The sequence below is a fragment of the Crinia signifera genome, chromosome 11 (genome assembly GCF_055691185.1).
Source record: "Crinia signifera chromosome 11, ASM5569118v1, whole genome shotgun sequence".
NCBI classification, from domain to species: Eukaryota; Metazoa; Chordata; class Amphibia; order Anura; family Myobatrachidae; genus Crinia; species Crinia signifera.
Window position 1 is genome coordinate 63915978 of NC_139227.1, and position 21780 is coordinate 63937757.

The following is a 21780-nucleotide window of genomic DNA, read 5'->3' on the forward strand; positions in this document are numbered from 1 at the left end:
AATAAAACATTCTTTGGATTTCTTCACCTTGATTGTATATTATGTTTGCAACAAGCTTTAAAAACTTCACATATCTGGCAGGATTTGATTTTGAATGGGTATACCCTAATGGAGAATGAGTTCATTACCTCAACCACGTGGCCAAAGTTACCTGAACAATGTCGACATAATAAACTACTGTTATAAAATAAAATAAATTATTCCTTGAAGTGGAGGTAACGTGTTACAATATTTCCTTAAAGGCTGTAACATTAAATGCAATTTTGGAAAATACAGCACCTACTGTAGTTGAGGTTTATGTAAAATGAAGTTATAATGATTTATAAGCTAGTCTTTCCATGTGATCGAAAAGCAAGACGTAGTTGGCAGGATTTGAACCTACGCGGGGAGACCCCAATGGATTTCAAGTCCATCGCCTTAACCACTCGGCCACAACTACCTTACTTGTGGCATAGTTCAAAAATTTGAGCTCAATAATAAATAATCATATTTCTAGTTGAAATAAATTACCAATGCAATTTTACACAGGTTTTTTTTGCTATATTAGCAGATTAGCAGATAGACTTTTTCTCATTTTGTTTTTATATTAATACTTAAACTTTGCAAAAAATAATAGCTAGTATAGACTCATTTAAGTGTCAAGGACATTTACTCTTAAGCTTAGTGAAACATAAATCAGAGTCTTAGAGCAACATTTTAAATGCACTGTTTATGTAAAATGCATTGCATGTTTCCTTGATATTTCATCAAATAGTTATTATTTAAGATGGACACAATTTTTCATTGGTGTCATTCTTTTTTTTATTTGGATTTTTTACAAATGACACTCTCCAATCCCATTATCAGTTCATTAGCATACATATTTCTGCAGATTTAAGTCCAGTTGGAAAGTATCTGCATGCATGTGTTGCCATAGAAAATATTTACATATAGTCTTATGCATGTTCTTATAAATACAGGAAAGTATTCATATTCTAAAAGTACCTGGTTTAGAAAGAAATCCATTGTGAAAAATGATGTTGATTATCTAAGATTTGTTCAATTCTTCAATAAAACATTCTTTGGATTTCTTCACCTTGATTGTATATTATGTTTGCAACAAGCTTTAAAAACTTCACATATCTGGCAGGATTTGATTTTGAATGGGTATACCCTAATGGAGAATGAGTTCATTACCTCAACCACGTGGCCAAAGTTACCTGAACAATGTCAACATAATAAACTACTGTTATAAAATAAAATAAATTATTCCTTGAAGTGGAGGTAACGTGTTACAATATTTCCTTAAAGGCTGTAACATTAAATGCAATTTTGGAAAAAACAGCACCTACTGTAGTTGAGGTTTATGTAAAATGAAGTTATAATGATTTATAAGCTAGTCTTTCCATGTGATTGAAAAGCAACACGTAGTTGGCAGGATTTGAACCTACGCGGGGAGACCCCAATGGATTTCAAGTCCATCGCCTTAACCACTCGGCCACAACTACCTTACTTGTGGCATCGTTCAAAAATTTGAGCTCAATAATAAATAATCATATTTCTAGTTGAAATAAATTACCAATGCAATTTTACACAGGTTTTTTTTGCTATATTAGCAGATACACTTTGGCAAATATAATAGCTGATATAGATTAATGTAAAATGTAGGCGTCAAGGACATTTAATCTTGTGCATTATGAAACAGTCCATCACCTCATGCACTTGGCCACAGCTACCTGAACAGTACAGACATAATAACTTGGTGTTAAAAATTTATAGTTTTTTTTTAATTTGCTGAAATGGAGGTAACATGTTACAACATTTCATTAAAAGTTGTAACTTTAAAATCCATTTTGGAAAATTTAGCACCTAGTGGAGTTATATGGAAAAGTAAGTTTTAATGATTTAGAAGTTTAAATTTACATTTGATTGAAAAGTTACACGTAGTTGGCAGGATTTGAACCTGCGCGGGGAACCCCCAATGGATTTCGAGTCCATCGCCTTAACCACTCGGCCACAACTACCTGACTAGCAGTTTACCGAAAACATTGAGAGCAGATATATTGTTTCAGATTTCTAGTTGGCAGAAAAAAACAATAGACTTTTTCTCATTTTGTTTTTATATTAATACTTAAACTTTGCAAAAAATAATAGCTAGTATAGACTCATGTAAGTGTCAAGGACATTTACTCTTAAGCTTAGTGAAACATAAATCAGAGTCTTAGAGCAACATTTTAAATGCACTGTTTATGTAAAATGCATTGCATGTTTCCTTGATATTTCATCAAATAGTTATTATTTAAGATGGATACAATTTTTCATTGGTGTCATTCTTTTTTTTATTTGGATTTTTTACAAATGACACTCTCCAATCCCATTATCAGTTCATTAGCATACATATTTCTGCAGATTTAAGTCCAGTTGGAAAGTATCTGCATGCATGTGTTGCCATAGAAAATATTTACATATAGTCTTATGCATGTTCTTATAAATACAGGAAAGTATTCATATTCTAAAAGTACCTGGTTTAGAAAGAAATCCATTGTGAAAAATGATGTTGATTATCTAAGATTTGTTCAATTCTTCAATAAAACATTCTTTGGATTTCTTCACCTTGATTGTATATTATGTTTGCAACAAGCTTTAAAAACTTCACATATCTGGCAGGATTTGATTTTGAATGGGTATACCCTAATGGAGAATGAGTTCATTACCTCAACCACGTGGCCAAAGTTACCTGAACAATGTCGACATAATAAACTACTGTTATAAAATAAAATAAATTATTCCTTGAAGTGGAGGTAACGTGTTACAATATTTCCTTAAAGGCTGTAACATTAAATGCAATTTTGGAAAATACAGCACCTACTGTAGTTGAGGTTTATGTAAAATGAAGTTATAATGATTTATAAGCTAGTCTTTCCATGTGATTGAAAAGCAACACGTAGTTGGCAGGATTTGAACCTACGCAGGGAGACCCCAATGGATTTCAAGTCCATCGCCTTAACCACTCGGCCACAACTACCTTACTTGTGGCATAGTTCAAAAATTTGAGCTCAATAATAAATAATCATATTTCTAGTTGAAATAAATTACCAATGCAATTTTACACAGTTTTTTTTTGCTATATTAGCAGATACACTTTGGCAAATATAATAGCTGATATAGATTAATGTAAAATGTAGGCGTCAAGGACATTTAATCTTGTGCATTATGAAACAGTCCATCACCTCATGCACTTGGCCACAGCTACCTGAACAGTACAGACATAATAACTTGGTGTTAAAAATTTATAGTTTTTTTTTAATTTGCTGAAATGGAGGTAACATGTTACAACATTTCATTAAAAGTTGCAACTTTAAAATCCATTTTGGAAAATTTAGCACCTAGTGGAGTTATATGGAAAAGTAAGTTTTAAAGATTTAGAAGTTTAAATTTACATTTGATTGAAAGTTACACGTAGTTGGCAGGATTTGAACCTGCGTGGGGAACCCCCAATGGATTTCGAGTCCATCGCCTTAACCACTCGGCCACAACTACCTGACTAGCAGTTTACCGAAAACATTGAGAGCAGATATATTGTTTCAGATTTCTAGTTGGCAGAAAAAAACAATAGACTTTTTCTCATTTTGTTTTTATATTAATACTTAAACTTTGCAAAAAATAATAGCTAGTATAGACTCATGTAAGTGTCAAGGACATTTACTCTTAAGCTTAGTGAAACATAAATCAGAGTCTTAGAGCAACATTTTAAATGCACTGTTTATGTAAAATGCATTGCATGTTTCCTTGATATTTCATCAAATAGTTATTATTTAAGATGGATACAATTTTTCATTGGTGTCATTCTTTTTTTTATTTGGATTTTTTACAAATGACACTCTCCAATCCCATTATCAGTTCATTAGCATACATATTTCTGCAGATTTAAGTCCAGTTGGAAAGTATCTGCATGCATGTGTTGCCATAGAAAATATTTACATATAGTCTTATGCATGTTCTTATAAATACAGGAAAGTATTCATATTCTAAAAGTACCTGGTTTAGAAAGAAATCCATTGTGAAAAATGATGTTGATTATCTAAGATTTGTTCAATTCTTCAATAAAACATTCTTTGGATTTCTTCACCTTGATTGTATATTATGTTTGCAACAAGCTTTAAAAACTTCATATATCTGGCAGGATTTGATTTTGAATGGGTATACCCTAATGGAGAATGAGTTCATTACCTCAACCACGTGGCCAAAGTTACCTGAACAATGTCGACATAATAAACTACTGTTATAAAATAAAATAAATTATTCCTTGAAGTGGAGGTAACGTGTTACAATATTTCCTTAAAGGCTGTAACATTAAATGCAATTTTGGAAAATACAGCACCTACTGTAGTTGAGGTTTATGTAAAATGAAGTTATAATGATTTATAAGCTAGTCTTTCCATGTGATCGAAAAGCAAGACGTAGTTGGCAGGATTTGAACCTACGCGGGGAGACCCCAATGGATTTCAAGTCCATCGCCTTAACCACTCGGCCACAACTACCTTACTTGTGGCATAGTTCAAAAATTTGAGCTCAATAATAAATAATCATATTTCTAGTTGAAATAAATTACCAATGCAATTTTACACAGGTTTTTTTTGCTATATTAGCAGATTAGCAGATAGACTTTTTCTCATTTTGTTTTTATATTAATACTTAAACTTTGCAAAAAATAATAGCTAGTATAGACTCATTTAAGTGTCAAGGACATTTACTCTTAAGCTTAGTGAAACATAAATCAGAGTCTTAGAGCAACATTTTAAATGCACTGTTTATGTAAAATGCATTGCATGTTTCCTTGATATTTCATCAAATAGTTATTATTTAAGATGGATACAATTTTTCATTGGTGTCATTCTTTTTTTTATTTGGATTTTTTACAAATGACACTCTCCAATCCCATTATCAGTTCATTAGCATACATATTTCTGCAGATTTAAGTCCAGTTGGAAAGTATCTGCATGCATGTGTTGCCATAGAAAATATTTACATATAGTCTTATGCATGTTCTTATAAATACAGGAAAGTATTCATATTCTAAAAGTACCTGGTTTAGAAAGAAATCCATTGTGAAAAATGATGTTGATTATCTAAGATTTGTTCAATTCTTCAATAAAACATTCTTTGGATTTCTTCACCTTGATTGTATATTATGTTTGCAACAAGCTTTAAAAACTTCACATATCTGGCAGGATTTGATTTTGAATGGGTATACCCTAATGGAGAATGAGTTCATTACCTCAACCACGTGGCCAAAGTTACCTGAACAATGTCAACATAATAAACTACTGTTATAAAATAAAATAAATTATTCCTTGAAGTGGAGGTAACGTGTTACAATATTTCCTTAAAGGCTGTAACATTAAATGCAATTTTGGAAAAAACAGCACCTACTGTAGTTGAGGTTTATGTAAAATGAAGTTATAATGATTTATAAGCTAGTCTTTCCATGTGATTGAAAAGCAACACGTAGTTGGCAGGATTTGAACCTACGCGGGGAGACCCCAATGGATTTCAAGTCCATCGCCTTAACCACTCGGCCACAACTACCTTACTTGTGGCATCGTTCAAAAATTTGAGCTCAATAATAAATAATCATATTTCTAGTTGAAATAAATTACCAATGCAATTTTACACAGGTTTTTTTTGCTATATTAGCAGATACACTTTGGCAAATATAATAGCTGATATAGATTAATGTAAAATGTAGGCGTCAAGGACATTTAATCTTGTGCATTATGAAACAGTCCATCACCTCATGCACTTGGCCACAGCTACCTGAACAGTACAGACATAATAACTTGGTGTTAAAAATTTATAGTTTTTTTTTAATTTGCTGAAATGGAGGTAACATGTTACAACATTTCATTAAAAGTTGTAACTTTAAAATCCATTTTGGAAAATTTAGCACCTAGTGGAGTTATATGGAAAAGTAAGTTTTAATGATTTAGAAGTTTAAATTTACATTTGATTGAAAAGTTACACGTAGTTGGCAGGATTTGAACCTGCGCGGGGAACCCCCAATGGATTTCGAGTCCATCGCCTTAACCACTCGGCCACAACTACCTGACTAGGAGTTTACCGAAAACATTGAGAGCAGATATATTGTTTCAGATTTCTAGTTGGCAGAAAAAAACAATAGACTTTTTCTCATTTTGTTTTTATATTAATACTTAAACTTTGCAAAAAATAATAGCTAGTATAGACTCATGTAAGTGTCAAGGACATTTACTCTTAAGCTTAGTGAAACATAAATCAGAGTCTTAGAGCAACATTTTAAATGCACTGTTTATGTAAAATGCATTGCATGTTTCCTTGATATTTCATCAAATAGTTATTATTTAAGATGGATACAATTGTTGCTATATTAATACTTAAACTTTGCAAAAAATAATAGCTAGTATAGACTCATGTAAGTGTCAAGGACATTTACTCTTAAGCTTAGTGAAACATAAATCAGAGTCTTAGAGCAACATTTTAAATGCACTGTTTATGTAAAATGCATTGCATGTTTCCTTGATATTTCATCAAATAGTTATTATTTAAGATGGATACAATTTTTCATTGGTGTCATTCTTTTTTTTATTTGGATTTTTTACAAATGACACTCTCCAATCCCATTATCAGTTCATTAGCATACATATTTCTGCAGATTTAAGTCCAGTTGGAAAGTATCTGCATGCATGTGTTGCCATAGAAAATATTTACATATAGTCTTATGCATGTTCTTATAAATACAGGAAAGTATTCATATTCTAAAAGTACCTGGTTTAGAAAGAAATCCATTGTGAAAAATGATGTTGATTATCTAAGATTTGTTCAATTCTTCAATAAAACATTCTTTGGATTTCTTCACCTTGATTGTATATTATGTTTGCAACAAGCTTTAAAAACTTCACATATCTGGCAGGATTTGATTTTGAATGGGTATACCCTAATGGAGAATGAGTTCATTACCTCAACCACGTGGCCAAAGTTACCTGAACAATGTCGACATAATAAACTACTGTTATAAAATAAAATAAATTATTCCTTGAAGTGGAGGTAACGTGTTACAATATTTCCTTAAAGGCTGTAACATTAAATGCAATTTTGGAAAATACAGCACCTACTGTAGTTGAGGTTTATGTAAAATGAAGTTATAATGATTTATAAGCTAGTCTTTCCATGTGATCGAAAAGCAAGACGTAGTTGGCAGGATTTGAACCTACGCGGGGAGACCCCAATGGATTTCAAGTCCATCGCCTTAACCACTCGGCCACAACTACCTTACTTGTGGCATAGTTCAAAAATTTGAGCTCAATAATAAATAATCATATTTCTAGTTGAAATAAATTACCAATGCAATTTTACACAGGTTTTTTTTGCTATATTAGCAGATTAGCAGATAGACTTTTTCTCATTTTGTTTTTATATTAATACTTAAACTTTGCAAAAAATAATAGCTAGTATAGACTCATTTAAGTGTCAAGGACATTTACTCTTAAGCTTAGTGAAACATAAATCAGAGTCTTAGAGCAACATTTTAAATGCACTGTTTATGTAAAATGCATTGCATGTTTCCTTGATATTTCATCAAATAGTTATTATTTAAGATGGATACAATTTTTCATTAATGTCATTCTTTTTTTTATTTGGATTTTTTACAAATGACACTCTCCAATCCCATTATCAGTTCATTAGCATACATATTTCTGCAGATTTAAGTCCAGTTGGAAAGTATCTGCATGCATGTGTTGCCATAGAAAATATTTACATATAGTCTTATGCATGTTCTTATAAATACAGGAAAGTATTCATATTCTAAAAGTACCTGGTTTAGAAAGAAATCCATTGTGAAAAATGATGTTGATTATCTAAGATTTGTTCAATTCTTCAATAAAACATTCTTTGGATTTCTTCACCTTGATTGTATATTATGTTTGCAACAAGCTTTAAAAACTTCACATATCTGGCAGGATTTGATTTTGAATGGGTATACCCTAATGGAGAATGAGTTCATTACCTCAACCACGTGGCCAAAGTTACCTGAACAATGTCAACATAATAAACTACTGTTATAAAATAAAATAAATTATTCCTTGAAGTGGAGGTAACGTGTTACAATATTTCCTTAAAGGCTGTAACATTAAATGCAATTTTGGAAAAAACAGCACCTACTGTAGTTGAGGTTTATGTAAAATGAAGTTATAATGATTTATAAGCTAGTCTTTCCATGTGATTGAAAAGCAACACGTAGTTGGCAGGATTTGAACCTACGCGGGGAGACCCCAATGGATTTCAAGTCCATCGCCTTAACCACTCGGCCACAACTACCTTACTTGTGGCATCGTTCAAAAATTTGAGCTCAATAATAAATAATCATATTTCTAGTTGAAATAAATTACCAATGCAATTTTACACAGGTTTTTTTTGCTATATTAGCAGATACACTTTGGCAAATATAATAGCTGATATAGATTAATGTAAAATGTAGGCGTCAAGGACATTTAATCTTGTGCATTATGAAACAGTCCATCACCTCATGCACTTGGCCACAGCTACCTGAACAGTACAGACATAATAACTTGGTGTTAAAAATTTATAGTTTTTTTTTAATTTGCTGAAATGGAGGTAACATGTTACAACATTTCATTAAAAGTTGTAACTTTAAAATCCATTTTGGAAAATTTAGCACCTAGTGGAGTTATATGGAAAAGTAAGTTTTAATGATTTAGAAGTTTAAATTTACATTTGATTGAAAAGTTACACGTAGTTGGCAGGATTTGAACCTGCGCGGGGAACCCCCAATGGATTTCGAGTCCATCGCCTTAACCACTCGGCCACAACTACCTGACTAGCAGTTTACCGAAAACATTGAGAGCAGATATATTGTTTCAGATTTCTAGTTGGCAGAAAAAAACAATAGACTTTTTCTCATTTTGTTTTTATATTAATACTTAAACTTTGCAAAAAATAATAGCTAGTATAGACTCATGTAAGTGTCAAGGACATTTACTCTTAAGCTTAGTGAAACATAAATCAGAGTCTTAGAGCAACATTTTAAATGCACTGTTTATGTAAAATGCATTGCATGTTTCCTTGATATTTCATCAAATAGTTATTATTTAAGATGGATACAATTTTTCATTGGTGTCATTCTTTTTTTTATTTGGATTTTTTACAAATGACACTCTCCAATCCCATTATCAGTTCATTAGCATACATATTTCTGCAGATTTAAGTCCAGTTGGAAAGTATCTGCATGCATGTGTTGCCATAGAAAATATTTACATATAGTCTTATGCATGTTCTTATAAATACAGGAAAGTATTCATATTCTAAAAGTACCTGGTTTAGAAAGAAATCCATTGTGAAAAATGATGTTGATTATCTAAGATTTGTTCAATTCTTCAATAAAACATTCTTTGGATTTCTTCACCTTGATTGTATATTATGTTTGCAACAAGCTTTAAAAACTTCACATATCTGGCAGGATTTGATTTTGAATGGGTATACCCTAATGGAGAATGAGTTCATTACCTCAACCACGTGGCCAAAGTTACCTGAACAATGTCGACATAATAAACTACTGTTATAAAATAAAATAAATTATTCCTTGAAGTGGAGGTAACGTGTTACAATATTTCCTTAAAGGCTGTAACATTAAATGCAATTTTGGAAAATACAGCACCTACTGTAGTTGAGGTTTATGTAAAATGAAGTTATAATGATTTATAAGCTAGTCTTTCCATGTAATTGAAAAGCAACACGTAGTTGGCAGGACCCCAATGGATTTCAAGTCCATCGCCTTAACCACTCGGCCACAACTACCTTACTTGTGGCATAGTTCAAAAATTTGAGCTCAATAATAAATAATCATATTTCTAGTTGAAATAAATTACCAATGCAATTTTACACAGTTTTTTTTTGCTATATTAGCAGATACACTTTGGCAAATATAATAGCTGATATAGATTAATGTAAAATGTAGGCGTCAAGGACATTTAATCTTGTGCATTATGAAACAGTCCATCACCTCATGCACTTGGCCACAGCTACCTGAACAGTACAGACATAATAACTTGGTGTTAAAAATTTATAGTTTTTTTTTAATTTGCTGAAATGGAGGTAACATGTTACAACATTTCATTAAAAGTTGTAACTTTAAAATCCATTTTGGAAAATTTAGCACCTAGTGGAGTTATATGGAAAAGTAAGTTTTAAAGATTTAGAAGTTTAAATTTACATTTGATTGAAAAGTTACATGTAGTTGGCAGGATTTGAACCTGCGCGGGGAACCCCCAATGGATTTCGTGTCCATCGCCTTAACCACTCAGCCACAACTACCTGACTAGCAGTTTACCGAAAACATTGAGAGCAGATATATTGTTTCAGATTTCTAGTTGGCAGAAAAAAACAATAGACTTTTTCTCATTTTGTTTTTATATTAATACTTAAACTTTGCAAAAAATAATAGCTAGTATAGACTCATGTAAGTGTCAAGGACATTTACTCTTAAGCTTAGTGAAACATAAATCAGAGTCTTAGAGCAACATTTTAAATGCACTGTTTATGTAAAATGCATTGCATGTTTCCTTGATATTTCATCAAATAGTTATTATTTAAGATGGATACAATTTTTCATTGGTGTCATTCTTTTTTTTATTTGGATTTTTTACAAATGACACTCTCCAATCCCATTATCAGTTCATTAGCATACATATTTCTGCAGATTTAAGTCCAGTTGGAAAGTATCTGCATGCATGTTTTGCCATAGAAAATATTTACATATAGTCTTATGCATGTTCTTATAAATACAGGAAAGTATTCATATTCTAAAAGTACCTGGTTTAGAAAGAAATCCATTGTGAAAAATGATGTTGATTATCTAAGATTTGTTCAATTCTTCAATAAAACATTCTTTGGATTTCTTCACCTTGATTGTATATTATGTTTGCAACAAGCTTTAAAAACTTCACATATCTGGCAGGATTTGATTTTGAATGGGTATACCCTAATGGAGAATGAGTTCATTACCTCAACCACGTGGCCAAAGTTACCTGAACAATGTCGACATAATAAACTACTGTTATAAAATAAAATAAATTATTCCTTGAAGTGGAGGTAACGTGTTACAATATTTCCTTAAAGGCTGTAACATTAAATGCAATTTTGGAAAATACAGCACCTACTGTAGTTGAGGTTTATGTAAAATGAAGTTATAATGATTTATAAGCTAGTCTTTCCATGTGATTGAAAAGCAACACGTAGTTGGCAGGATTTGAACCTACGCGGGGAGACCCCAATGGATTTCAATTCCATCGCCTTAACCACTCGGCCACAACTACCTTACTTGTGGCATAGTTCAAAAATTTGAGCTCAATAATAAATAATCATATTTCTAGTTGAAATAAATTACCAATGCAATTTTACACAGGTTTTTTTTGCTATTTTAGCAGATACACTTTGGCAAATATAATAGCTGATATAGATTAATGTAAAATGTAGGCGTCAAGGACATTTAATCTTGTGCATTATGAAACAGTCCATCACCTCATGCACTTGGCCACAGCTACCTGAACAGTACAGACATAATAACTTGGTGTTAAAAATTTATAGTTTTTTTTTAATTTGCTGAAATGGAGGTAACATGTTACAACATTTCATTAAAAGTTGTAACTTTAAAATCCATTTTGGAAAATTTAGCACCTAGTGGAGTTATATGGAAAAGTAAGTTTTAATGATTTAGAAGTTTAAATTTACATTTGATTGAAAAGTTACATGTAGTTGGCAGGATTTGAACCTGCGCGGGGAACCCCCAATGGATTTCGAGTCCATCACCTTAACCACTCGGCCACAACTACCTGACTAGCAGTTTACCGAAAACATTGAGAGCAGAGAGCCGCACGTGGACACATCATCAGCACGCGCCTGCTGAAAGCACGGGACATTTGGCGTCCACGTGAGCGGCATCTCTCCAGTGCAGCTGGCGTATGCGAGGACATCCCAGCCTGGATCCCGGGTGCCCGAATAGCCCGTGATCTGCCCCCCAGTGGAAGAATTATTGCGTGACTCATAGCCTGGTGTGGTGTTTGGTCAGCTCGAAGTTTGTGACTGCCGTGCCTGAAGATTGTGGCCGCCATTCGGTGTCTGCTGTAACCGTGAGTGCCCTGATTCAGTGTGATAAACGGATGTAGGGTGCACAGACCGGACCCACTATGCCCTTATGAGTCGGTGACCATAAAAATAACTGGCACCTCCGGGGAACTAGGGCGTGATAAAGCTGGTTAGAGCATAATAACCCTGGACTGTGACACTGGCCCCCTGCCCATTGTATTCTCTGGGCTAACGGTGTGTGCGGTTTAAGGCTGGTGTTAGTGACTATCACTTATATTATCAGGGAAGCAGGCGGCTCCAGTTTTGATTGATGAGTATGGGAAAGACAGGGCAAACGGCGGCCGCTGCCAGGCTGGAGAGGTACGCCAGAACCCAGGTTCAAACCCAGCTGGGAGGTAGCTCTCGTACATCAACCCCCACATCCTCCCCCAGTAAGGGAGATGGTGCCCAGGCTACGCCGGACGTTACCTTGCAGCAGGTTATTGAAGCTATAAATAAATGTGAAACCCGCCTTGCTGAACAGCTGGGCAAGGTACAGTCGGACATTATGTTAATTCGACAAGACGCTGAAAAAATGAGAGAACGTATGACAGAGGTCGAGGCCCGTATTTCATCCCTAGAGGATATGACCACCCCTCTAAACTCACAAATTAAAAGCATCTCTTCACAAGTGGGGGAGTTGAAGTTAAAACTTACGGATATGGAAGGGCGGTTGCGAAGGAGCAACGTACGATTCCTAGGTTTCGACGAAAGAGTTGAGGGCAAAGAGCCGGAAAAGTTTCTAGAGGACTGGCTGGTCCAAATGTTTGGAAGACAGGCTTTTTCCCCCCAGTTTGCGATTGAGCGGGCCCACCGTATTCCAGGGAGACCCCCTGTGCCAGGGGCATTACCACGAATAATCATTGCCAAGTTCTTACATTTCAAGGACAGAGATACTCTTTTGCAGCTGGCCAGGGACAAGGGGGACTTGGGATATAATGGGAAGAAGATTTCCACTTTTCCCGATTTTCCCTTGGAGGTCCAGAGGGATAGAATGAGGTTCAAGTTGGTTAAGGCCCGCTTGCGAGACTTGAACATTCAGTTTAATATGTTATATCCCTCCAAACTGAGAGTGGTGGTTGATGGTGTGTCTAACATTTTCTTCTCCCCAGGTGATGTTGCGGAATGGCTAGACCGCTCATATCCAGGAAAGCGTCAAGTTTTGGTTAGCTAATCCGGTGGGGGGGTTCCCTATGTGGTGACTTGGGGGGCTATGTTTTGATATTGGCTTCGCTGGTGGTCTGATAGTAAATTAGGCCGGGGGAAGGGGGGAGTTGGGAGGGGTCTTTTTGTGGTTGGTAGACTAAGCCTCAAAAAAAAAGGGGGGGGGGGGGTACGTGTTGATTTGGGGTAGGTATGCCCTCGGATGGGCTTACAGGGAGGGGGGAGGAGGGTGGGGGTTGTGTATTTGTATGTTTTAAGTGTGTTGGGAAACCTACGTGGTCCGGTCACCTCCAAGAATGTTTAGATCTGTTGTTGGGATCGTTACTATTGTTACTGGCTGTGGTGGAAAATAATTTTTCTGAATCCTTATGGGAGTGCGGTTTTTGTCATGGAATGTCAGGGGCCTGAATGACAGGGTCAAGAGGGCGACTGTTTTGGGTCAATGTAGGAAGTATGAGGCAGAGATAATATGCCTCCAAGAGACCCACTTGTGTGTTGAAAAGTCTTCCGCCCTGAAACGGCCCTGGATTGGTTCAGTCATTCATGCCCCATTTACAAATATGTCTAGGGGGGTTGCTATACTAATTAAGAAGTCCTTAGCATTCTCTCTCGGTAGCCATCAAATTGATCCGGGAGGGCGGTATATTTTTATGGAGGGCCGTATCGATCAAATTCAGCTGTGTATATTGGCGGTCTACATTCCTCCCCCTTTTTCCTATGACGTTATCAAGAAAGCAGTGGAATTTGCGGCTTGCTTCCCTCGTGCCTCGGTTGTATGCCTTGGCGACTTCAATAAAGTCCTAGATTCTAGACTAGATAGATGGAGGCCTGGTGTGCAGCCGACGCATGAGGGCAGTAAGTTTAGGGATTTCATCCAGGAGGTGGGTTGGTGGGACCCGTGGAGGCTAAAATATCCCGATCGTAAACAATTCTCATGCTACTCTGACTCATATGGGGTATTCTCGCGGTTGGATTTAGTGTTTCTGTCCAAAGACCTTTTGAACAAAGTTCAGTTGGTCGAATACAAGTCACGTGGTATTTCGGACCATTCCCCGATTATGTTGGTCCTGGAACTGGCTAAGCAGGCTGGATACAGGAGTTGGAAATTGCAGCCTTTCTGGCTTACACAAATGGGCGAGGGGGAGGAAGTGGAGCAGTTAATGGGAGAGTTTTTTCAGCTGAACTCGGGTACGGCATGTGATTCCATCGTATGGGACTCCTTTAAAGCCTATGTGAGGGGGGTGCTCATCAAGAAGATTGCCTATGTAAAAAAGAAATATCGGGGGGAGTCGGATAGATTGGAGGGCAGGGCAGGGGAACTTGAAAATAACTATGTGTCTAGCGGGCAGGAGGTGGACCGGACGGAATGGCAGGTGGCTCTTAATGAATGGCGTGACTATGTCCAAGACGCCGCATGTCGGAGAGTGAAAATTTAGCACCTAGTGGAGTTATATGGAAAAGTAAGTTTTAAAGATTTAGAAGTTTAAATTTACATTTGATTGAAAAGTTACACGTAGTTGGCAGGATTTGAACCTGCGCGGGGAACCCCCAATGGATTTCGAGTCCATCGCCTTAACCACTCAGCCACAACTACCTGACTAGCAGTTTACCGAAAACATTGAGAGCAGATATATTGTTTCAGATTTCTAGTTGGCAGAAAAAAACAATAGACTTTTTCTTATTTTGTTGCTATATTAATACTTAAACTTTGCAAAAAATAATAGCTAGTATAGACTCATGTAAGTGTCAAGGACATTTACTCTTAAGCTTAGTGAAACATAAATCAGAGTCTTAGAGCAACATTTTAAATGCACTGTTTATGTCAAATGCATTGCATGTTTCCTTGATATTTCATCAAATAGTTATTATTTAAGATGGATACAATTTTTCATTGGTGTCATTCTTTTTTTTATTTGGATTTTTTACAAATGACACTCTCCAATCCCATTATCAGTTCATTAGCATACATATTTCTGCAGATTTAAGTCCAGTTGGAAAGTATCTGCATGCATGTGTTGCCATAGAAAATATTTACATATAGTCTTATGCATGTTCTTATAAATACAGGAAAGTATTCATATTCTAAAAGTACCTGGTTTAGAAAGAAATCCATTGTGAAAAATGATGTTAATTATCTAAGATTTGTTCAATTCTTCAATAAAACATTCTTTGGATTTCTTCACCTTGATTGTATATTATGTTTGCAACAAGCTTTAAAAACTTCACATATCTGGCAGGATTTGATTTTGAATGGGTATACCCTAATGGAGAATGAGTTCATTACCTCAACCACGTGGCCAAAGTTACCTGAACAATGTCGACATAATAAACTACTGTTATAAAATAAAATAAATTATTCCTTGAAGTGGAGGTAACGTGTTACAATATTTCCTTAAAGGCTGTAACATTAAATGCAATTTTGGAAAATACAGCACCTACTGTAGTTGAGGTTTATGTAAAATGAAGTTATAATGATTTATAAGCTAGTCTTTCCATGTGATTGAAAAGCAACACGTAGTTGGCAGGATTTGAACCTACGCGGGGAGACCCCAATGGATTTCAAGTCCATCGCCTTAACCACTCGGCCACAACTACCTTACTTGTGGTATCGTTCAAAAATTTGAGCTCAATAATAAATAATCATATTTCTAGTTGAAATAAATTACCAATGCAATTTTACACAGGTTTTTTTTGCTATATTAGCAGATACACTTTGGCAAATATAATAGCTGATATAGATTAATGTAAAATGTAGGCGTCAAGGACATTTAATCTTGTGCATTATGAAACAGTCCATCACCTCATGCACTTGGCCACAGCTACCTGAACAGTACAGACATAATAACTTGGTGTTAAAAATTTATAGTTTTTTTTTAATTTGCTGAAATGGAGGTAACATGTTACAACATTTCATTAAAAGTTGTAACTTTAAAATCCATTTTGGAAAATTTAGCACCTAGTGGAGTTATATGGAAAAGTAAGTTTTAATGATTTAGAAGTTTAAATTTACATTTGATTGAAAGTTACACGTAGTTGGCAGGATTTGAACCTGCGCGGGGAACCCCCAATGGATTTCGAGTCCATCGCCTTAACCACTCGGCCACAACTACCTGACTAGCAGTTTACCGAAAACATTGAGAGCAGATATATTGTTTCAGATTTCTAGTTGGCAGAAAAAAACAATAGACTTTTTCTCATTTTGTTTTTATATTAATACTTAAACTTTGCAAAAAATAATAGCTAGTATAGACTCATGTAAGTGTCAAGGACATTTACTCTTAAGCTTAGTGAAACATAAATCAGAGTCTTAGAGCAACATTTTAAATGCACTGTTTATGTAAAATGCATTGCATGTTTCCTTGATATTTCATCAAATAGTTATTATTTAAGATGGATACAATTTTTCATTGGTGTCATTCTTTTTTTTATTTGGATTTTTTACAAATGACACTCTCCAATCCCATTATCAGTTCATTAGCATACATATTTCTGCAGATTTAAGTCCAGTTGGAAAGTATCTGCATGCATGTGTTGCCATAGAAAATATTTACATATAGTCTTATGCATGTTCTTATAAATACAGGAAAGTATTCATATTCTAAAAGTACCTGGTTTAGAAAGAAATCCATTGTGAAAAATGATGTTGATTATCTAAGATTTGTTCAATTCTTCAATAAAACATTCTTTGGATTTCTTCACCTTGATTGTATATTATGTTTGCAACAAGCTTTAAAAACTTCACATATCTGGCAGGATTTGATTTTGAATGGGTATACCCTAATGGAGAATGAGTTCATTACCTCAACCACGTGGCCAAAGTTACCTGAACAATGTCGACATAATAAACTACTGTTATAAAATAAAATAAATTATTCCTTGAAGTGGAGGTAACGTGTTACAATATTTCCTTAAAGGCTGTAACATTAAATGCAATTTTGGAAAATACAGCACCTACTGTAGTTGAGGTTTATGTAAAATGAAGTTATAATGATTTATAAGCTAGTCTTTCCATGTGATTGAAAAGCAACACGTAGTTGGCAGGATTTGAACCTACGCGGGGAGACCCCAATGGATTTCAAGTCCATCGCCTTAACCACTCAGCCACAACTACCTGACTAGCAGTTTACCGAAAACATTGAGAGCAGATATATTGTTTCAGATTTCTAGTTGGCAGAAAAAAACAATAGACTTTTTCTCATTTTGTTGCTATATTAATACTTAAACTTTGCAAAAAATAATAGCTAGTATAGACTCATGTAAGTGTCAAGGACATTTACTCTTAAGCTTAGTGAAACATAAATCAGAGTCTTAGAGCAACATTTTAAATGCACTGTTTATGTAAAATGCATTGCATGTTTCCTTGATATTTCATCAAATAGTTATTATTTAAGATGGATACAATTTTTCATTGGTGTCATTCTTTTTTTTATTTGGATTTTTTACAAATGACACTCTCCAATCCCATTATCAGTTCATTAGCATACATATTTCTGCAGATTTAAGTCCAGTTGGAAAGTATCTGCATGCATGTGTTGCCATAGAAAATATTTACATATAGTCTTATGCATGTTCTTATAAATACAGGAAAGTATTCATATTCTAAAAGTACCTGGTTTAGAAAGAAATCCATTGTGAAAAATGATGTTGATTATCTAAGATTTGTTCAATTCTTCAATAAAACATTCTTTGGATTTCTTCACCTTGATTGTATATTATGTTTGCAACAAGCTTTAAAAACTTCACATATCTGGCAGGATTTGATTTTGAATGGGTATACCCTAATGGAGAATGAGTTCATTACCTCAACCACGTGGCCAAAGTTACCTGAACAATGTCGACATAATAAACTACTGTTATAAAATAAAATAAATTATTCCTTGAAGTGGAGGTAACGTGTTACAATATTTCCTTAAAGGCTGTAACATTAAATGCAATTTTGGAAAATACAGCACCTACTGTAGTTGAGGTTTATGTAAAATGAAGTTATAATGATTTATAAGCTAGTCTTTCCATGTGATCGAAAAGCAAGACGTAGTTGGTAGGATTTGAACCTAAGCGGGGACACCCCAATGGATTTCAAGTCCATCGCCTTAACCACTCGGCCACAACTACCTTACTTGTGGCATAGTTCAAAAATTTGAGCTCAATAATAAATAATCATATTTCTAGTTGAAATAAATAACCAATGCAATTTTACACAGGTTTTTTTTGCTATATTAGCAGATACACTTTGGCAAATATAATAGCTGATATAGATTAATGTAAAATGTAGGCGTCAAGGACATTTAATCTTGTGCATTATGAAACAGTCCATCACCTCATGCACTTGGCCACAGCTACCTGAACAGTACAGACATAATAACTTGGTGTTAAAAATGTATAGTTTTTTTTTAATTTGCTGAATTGGAGGTAACATGTTACAACATTTCATTAAAAGTTGTAACTTTAAAATCCATTTTGGAAAATTTAGCACCTAGTGGAGTTATATGGAAAAGTAAGTTTTAAAGATTTAGAAGTTTAAATTTACATTTGATTGAAAAGTTACACGTAGTTGGCAGGATTTGAACCTGCGCGGGGAACCCCCAATGGATTTCAAGTCCATCGCCTTAACCACTCAGCCACAACTACCTGACTAGCAGTTTACCGAAAACATTGAGAGCAGATATATTGTTTCAGATTTCTAGTTGGCAGAAAAAAAAAAAAGACTTTTTCTCATTTTGTTGCTATATTAATACTTAAACTTTGCAAAAAATAATAGCTAGTATAGACTCATGTAAGTGTCAAGGACATTTACTCTTAAGCTTAGTGAAACATAAATCAGAGTCTTAGAGCAACATTTTAAATGCACTGTTTATGTAAAATGCATTGCATGTTTCCTTGATATTTCATCAAATAGTTATTATTTAAGATGGATACAATTTTTCATTGGTGTCATTCTTTTTTTTATTTGGATTTTTTACAAATGACACTCTCCAATCCCATTATCAGTTCATTAGCATACATATTTCTGCAGATTTAAGTCCAGTTGGAAAGTATCTGCATGCATGTGTTGCCATAGAAAATATTTACATATAGTCTTATGCATGTTCTTATAAATACAGGAAAGTATTCATATTCTAAAAGTACCTGGTTTAGAAAGAAATCCATTGTGAAAAATGATGTTAATTATCTAAGATTTGTTCAATTCTTCAATAAAACATTCTTTGGATTTCTTCACCTTGATTGTATATTATGTTTGCAACAAGCTTTAAAAACTTCACATATCTGGCAGGATTTGATTTTGAATGGGTATACCCTAATGGAGAATGAGTTCATTACCTCAACCACGTGGCCAAAGTTACCTGAACAATGTCGACATAATAAACTACTGTTATAAAATAAAATAAATTATTCCTTGAAGTGGAGGTAACGTGTTACAATATTTCCTTAAAGGCTGTAACATTAAATGCAATTTTGGAAAATACAGCACCTACTGTAGTTGAGGTTTATGTAAAATGAAGTTATAATGATTTATAAGCTAGTCTTTCCATGTGATTGAAAAGCAACACGTAGTTGGCAGGATTTGAACCTACGCGGGGAGACCCCAATGGATTTCAAGTCCATCGCCTTAACCACTCGGCCACAACTACCTTACTTGTGGTATCGTTCAAAAATTTGAGCTCAATAATAAATAATCATATTTCTAGTTGAAATAAATTACCAATGCAATTTTACACAGGTTTTTTTTGCTATATTAGCAGATACACTTTGGCAAATATAATAGCTGATATAGATTAATGTAAAATGTAGGCGTCAAGGACATTTAATCTTGTGCATTATGAAACAGTCCATCACCTCATGCACTTGGCCACAGCTACCTGAACAGTACAGACATAATAACTTGGTGTTAAAAAATTATATTTTTTTTTTAATTTGCTGAAATGGAGGTAACATGTTACAACATTTCATTAAAAGTTGTAACTTTAAAATCCATTTTGGAAAATTTAGCACCTAGTGGAGTTATATGGAAAAGTAAGTTTTAATGATTTAGAAGTTTAAATTTACATTTGATTGAAAGTTACACGTAGTTGGCAGGATTTGAACCTGCGTGGGGAACCCCCAATGGATTTCGAGTCCATCGCCTTAACCACTCGGCCACAACTACCTGACTAGCAGTTTCCCGAAAACATTGAGAGCAGATATATTGTTTCAGATTTCTAGTTGGCAGAAAAAAACAATAGACTTTTTCTCATTTTGTTTTTATATTAATACTTAAACTTTGCAAAAAATAATAGCTAGTATAGACTCATGTAAGTGTCAAGGACATTTACTCTTAAGCTTAGTGAAACATAAATCAGAGTCTTAGAGCAACATTTTAAATGCACTGTTTATGTAAAATGCATTGCATGTTTCCTTGATATTTCATCAAATAGTTATTATTTAAGATGGATACAATTTTTCATTGGTGTCATTCTTTTTTTTATTTGGATTTTTTACAAATGACACTCTCCAATCCCATTATCAGTTCATTAGCATACATATTTCTGCAGATTTAAGTCCAGTTGGAAAGTATCTGCATGCATGTGTTGCCATAGAAAATATTTACATATAGTCTTATGCATGTTCTTATAAATACAGGAAAGTATTCATATTCTAAAAGTACCTGGTTTAGAAAGAAATCCATTGTGAAAAATGATGTTGATTATCTAAGATTTGTTCAATTCTTCAATAAAACATTCTTTGGATTTCTTCACCTTGATTGTATACAGTGGCGTAACCACCGTGAGGCAGCCCCCGCGGTGGCTTGGAGGAGCAGCGCTGTGGTGGGCGCCTGTCAGCTGGTGGGCTGCGGGCACCTGTCAGCTGCGGCGAACTGGCATTTTGCCAGAAAACAAGATGGCCGCGGGTGGGCTGTCGCGCCGCGGGCAGCTCCTCCCATGGCTCAGGGCTCCGTCTGTCCTCCTCCCTGGTCCCCGACTCCCTAGCAGGCAGCACAGCAGCTGTCCTGAGGGTTGGTTTGGGGTGTGCGGTACGTTAGTGCGCTGTGCAGTGCCATGACTTGGACAATCAATGTACAGTAAGTTAAAAGTTTTACAGCCTGTCCTCCCCCCCGCCCTTCACTTGCTTTATTTATGGAGATGTTATATGTATATCTATAGTGTGTGGGTATATCTATATATATCTATATATATCTATATAGATATATATATATATATCTATATAGATATATATATATATATCTATATAGATATATATATAGATATATATATATCTATATATATATATATATAGATCCCTCTCTCTATCTATATATATATATATATATATATATGTATATGTGTGTGTGTATATATATATATATATATATATATATATATATATATATAAATAATTATACACATAATGGAAAAGATCCAGCACTCACTATCTCAGATGATAAGTGCCCCGGGTGCCTTCAATGGGTTAATAAATAGGAGTAAT

General features: G+C 34.5%; 22 non-coding genes across 22 annotated transcripts; all 22 read right to left on the reverse strand.

Moving 5' to 3' along the window:
• Window positions 1–357: 357 nt before the first annotated feature.
• On the reverse strand, window positions 358–439 carry TRNAS-UGA (transfer RNA serine (anticodon UGA)). The gene has a single exon. It is a non-coding gene; the product is annotated as a tRNA-Ser (tRNA).
• Window positions 440–1405: 966 nt separating this feature from the next.
• Window positions 1406–1487, reverse strand: TRNAS-UGA (transfer RNA serine (anticodon UGA)). Its single transcript has one exon. It is a non-coding gene; the product is annotated as a tRNA-Ser (tRNA).
• A 434-nt stretch (window positions 1488–1921) lies between these two features.
• TRNAS-CGA (transfer RNA serine (anticodon CGA)) lies at window positions 1922–2003 on the reverse strand. Its single transcript has one exon. It is a non-coding gene; the product is annotated as a tRNA-Ser (tRNA).
• A 919-nt stretch (window positions 2004–2922) lies between these two features.
• Window positions 2923–3004, reverse strand: TRNAS-UGA (transfer RNA serine (anticodon UGA)). Its single transcript has one exon. It is a non-coding gene; the product is annotated as a tRNA-Ser (tRNA).
• Window positions 3005–3437: 433 nt separating this feature from the next.
• TRNAS-CGA (transfer RNA serine (anticodon CGA)) lies at window positions 3438–3519 on the reverse strand. The gene has a single exon. It is a non-coding gene; the product is annotated as a tRNA-Ser (tRNA).
• Window positions 3520–4438: 919 nt separating this feature from the next.
• Window positions 4439–4520, reverse strand: TRNAS-UGA (transfer RNA serine (anticodon UGA)). The gene has a single exon. It is a non-coding gene; the product is annotated as a tRNA-Ser (tRNA).
• Window positions 4521–5486: 966 nt separating this feature from the next.
• TRNAS-UGA (transfer RNA serine (anticodon UGA)) lies at window positions 5487–5568 on the reverse strand. The gene has a single exon. It is a non-coding gene; the product is annotated as a tRNA-Ser (tRNA).
• Window positions 5569–6002: 434 nt separating this feature from the next.
• TRNAS-CGA (transfer RNA serine (anticodon CGA)) lies at window positions 6003–6084 on the reverse strand. Its single transcript has one exon. It is a non-coding gene; the product is annotated as a tRNA-Ser (tRNA).
• A 1120-nt stretch (window positions 6085–7204) lies between these two features.
• Window positions 7205–7286, reverse strand: TRNAS-UGA (transfer RNA serine (anticodon UGA)). Its single transcript has one exon. It is a non-coding gene; the product is annotated as a tRNA-Ser (tRNA).
• Window positions 7287–8252: 966 nt separating this feature from the next.
• Window positions 8253–8334, reverse strand: TRNAS-UGA (transfer RNA serine (anticodon UGA)). The gene has a single exon. It is a non-coding gene; the product is annotated as a tRNA-Ser (tRNA).
• Window positions 8335–8768: 434 nt separating this feature from the next.
• On the reverse strand, window positions 8769–8850 carry TRNAS-CGA (transfer RNA serine (anticodon CGA)). The gene has a single exon. It is a non-coding gene; the product is annotated as a tRNA-Ser (tRNA).
• A 1415-nt stretch (window positions 8851–10265) lies between these two features.
• Window positions 10266–10347, reverse strand: TRNAS-CGA (transfer RNA serine (anticodon CGA)). Its single transcript has one exon. It is a non-coding gene; the product is annotated as a tRNA-Ser (tRNA).
• A 919-nt stretch (window positions 10348–11266) lies between these two features.
• TRNAS-UGA (transfer RNA serine (anticodon UGA)) lies at window positions 11267–11348 on the reverse strand. The gene has a single exon. It is a non-coding gene; the product is annotated as a tRNA-Ser (tRNA).
• Window positions 11349–11782: 434 nt separating this feature from the next.
• On the reverse strand, window positions 11783–11864 carry TRNAS-CGA (transfer RNA serine (anticodon CGA)). Its single transcript has one exon. It is a non-coding gene; the product is annotated as a tRNA-Ser (tRNA).
• Window positions 11865–14832: 2968 nt separating this feature from the next.
• On the reverse strand, window positions 14833–14914 carry TRNAS-CGA (transfer RNA serine (anticodon CGA)). The gene has a single exon. It is a non-coding gene; the product is annotated as a tRNA-Ser (tRNA).
• Window positions 14915–15833: 919 nt separating this feature from the next.
• TRNAS-UGA (transfer RNA serine (anticodon UGA)) lies at window positions 15834–15915 on the reverse strand. Its single transcript has one exon. It is a non-coding gene; the product is annotated as a tRNA-Ser (tRNA).
• Window positions 15916–16348: 433 nt separating this feature from the next.
• On the reverse strand, window positions 16349–16430 carry TRNAS-CGA (transfer RNA serine (anticodon CGA)). The gene has a single exon. It is a non-coding gene; the product is annotated as a tRNA-Ser (tRNA).
• A 919-nt stretch (window positions 16431–17349) lies between these two features.
• On the reverse strand, window positions 17350–17431 carry TRNAS-UGA (transfer RNA serine (anticodon UGA)). Its single transcript has one exon. It is a non-coding gene; the product is annotated as a tRNA-Ser (tRNA).
• Window positions 17432–18350: 919 nt separating this feature from the next.
• On the reverse strand, window positions 18351–18432 carry TRNAS-UGA (transfer RNA serine (anticodon UGA)). Its single transcript has one exon. It is a non-coding gene; the product is annotated as a tRNA-Ser (tRNA).
• Window positions 18433–18866: 434 nt separating this feature from the next.
• TRNAS-UGA (transfer RNA serine (anticodon UGA)) lies at window positions 18867–18948 on the reverse strand. The gene has a single exon. It is a non-coding gene; the product is annotated as a tRNA-Ser (tRNA).
• Window positions 18949–19867: 919 nt separating this feature from the next.
• TRNAS-UGA (transfer RNA serine (anticodon UGA)) lies at window positions 19868–19949 on the reverse strand. The gene has a single exon. It is a non-coding gene; the product is annotated as a tRNA-Ser (tRNA).
• Window positions 19950–20382: 433 nt separating this feature from the next.
• Window positions 20383–20464, reverse strand: TRNAS-CGA (transfer RNA serine (anticodon CGA)). Its single transcript has one exon. It is a non-coding gene; the product is annotated as a tRNA-Ser (tRNA).
• Window positions 20465–21780: the final 1316 nt, after the last annotated feature.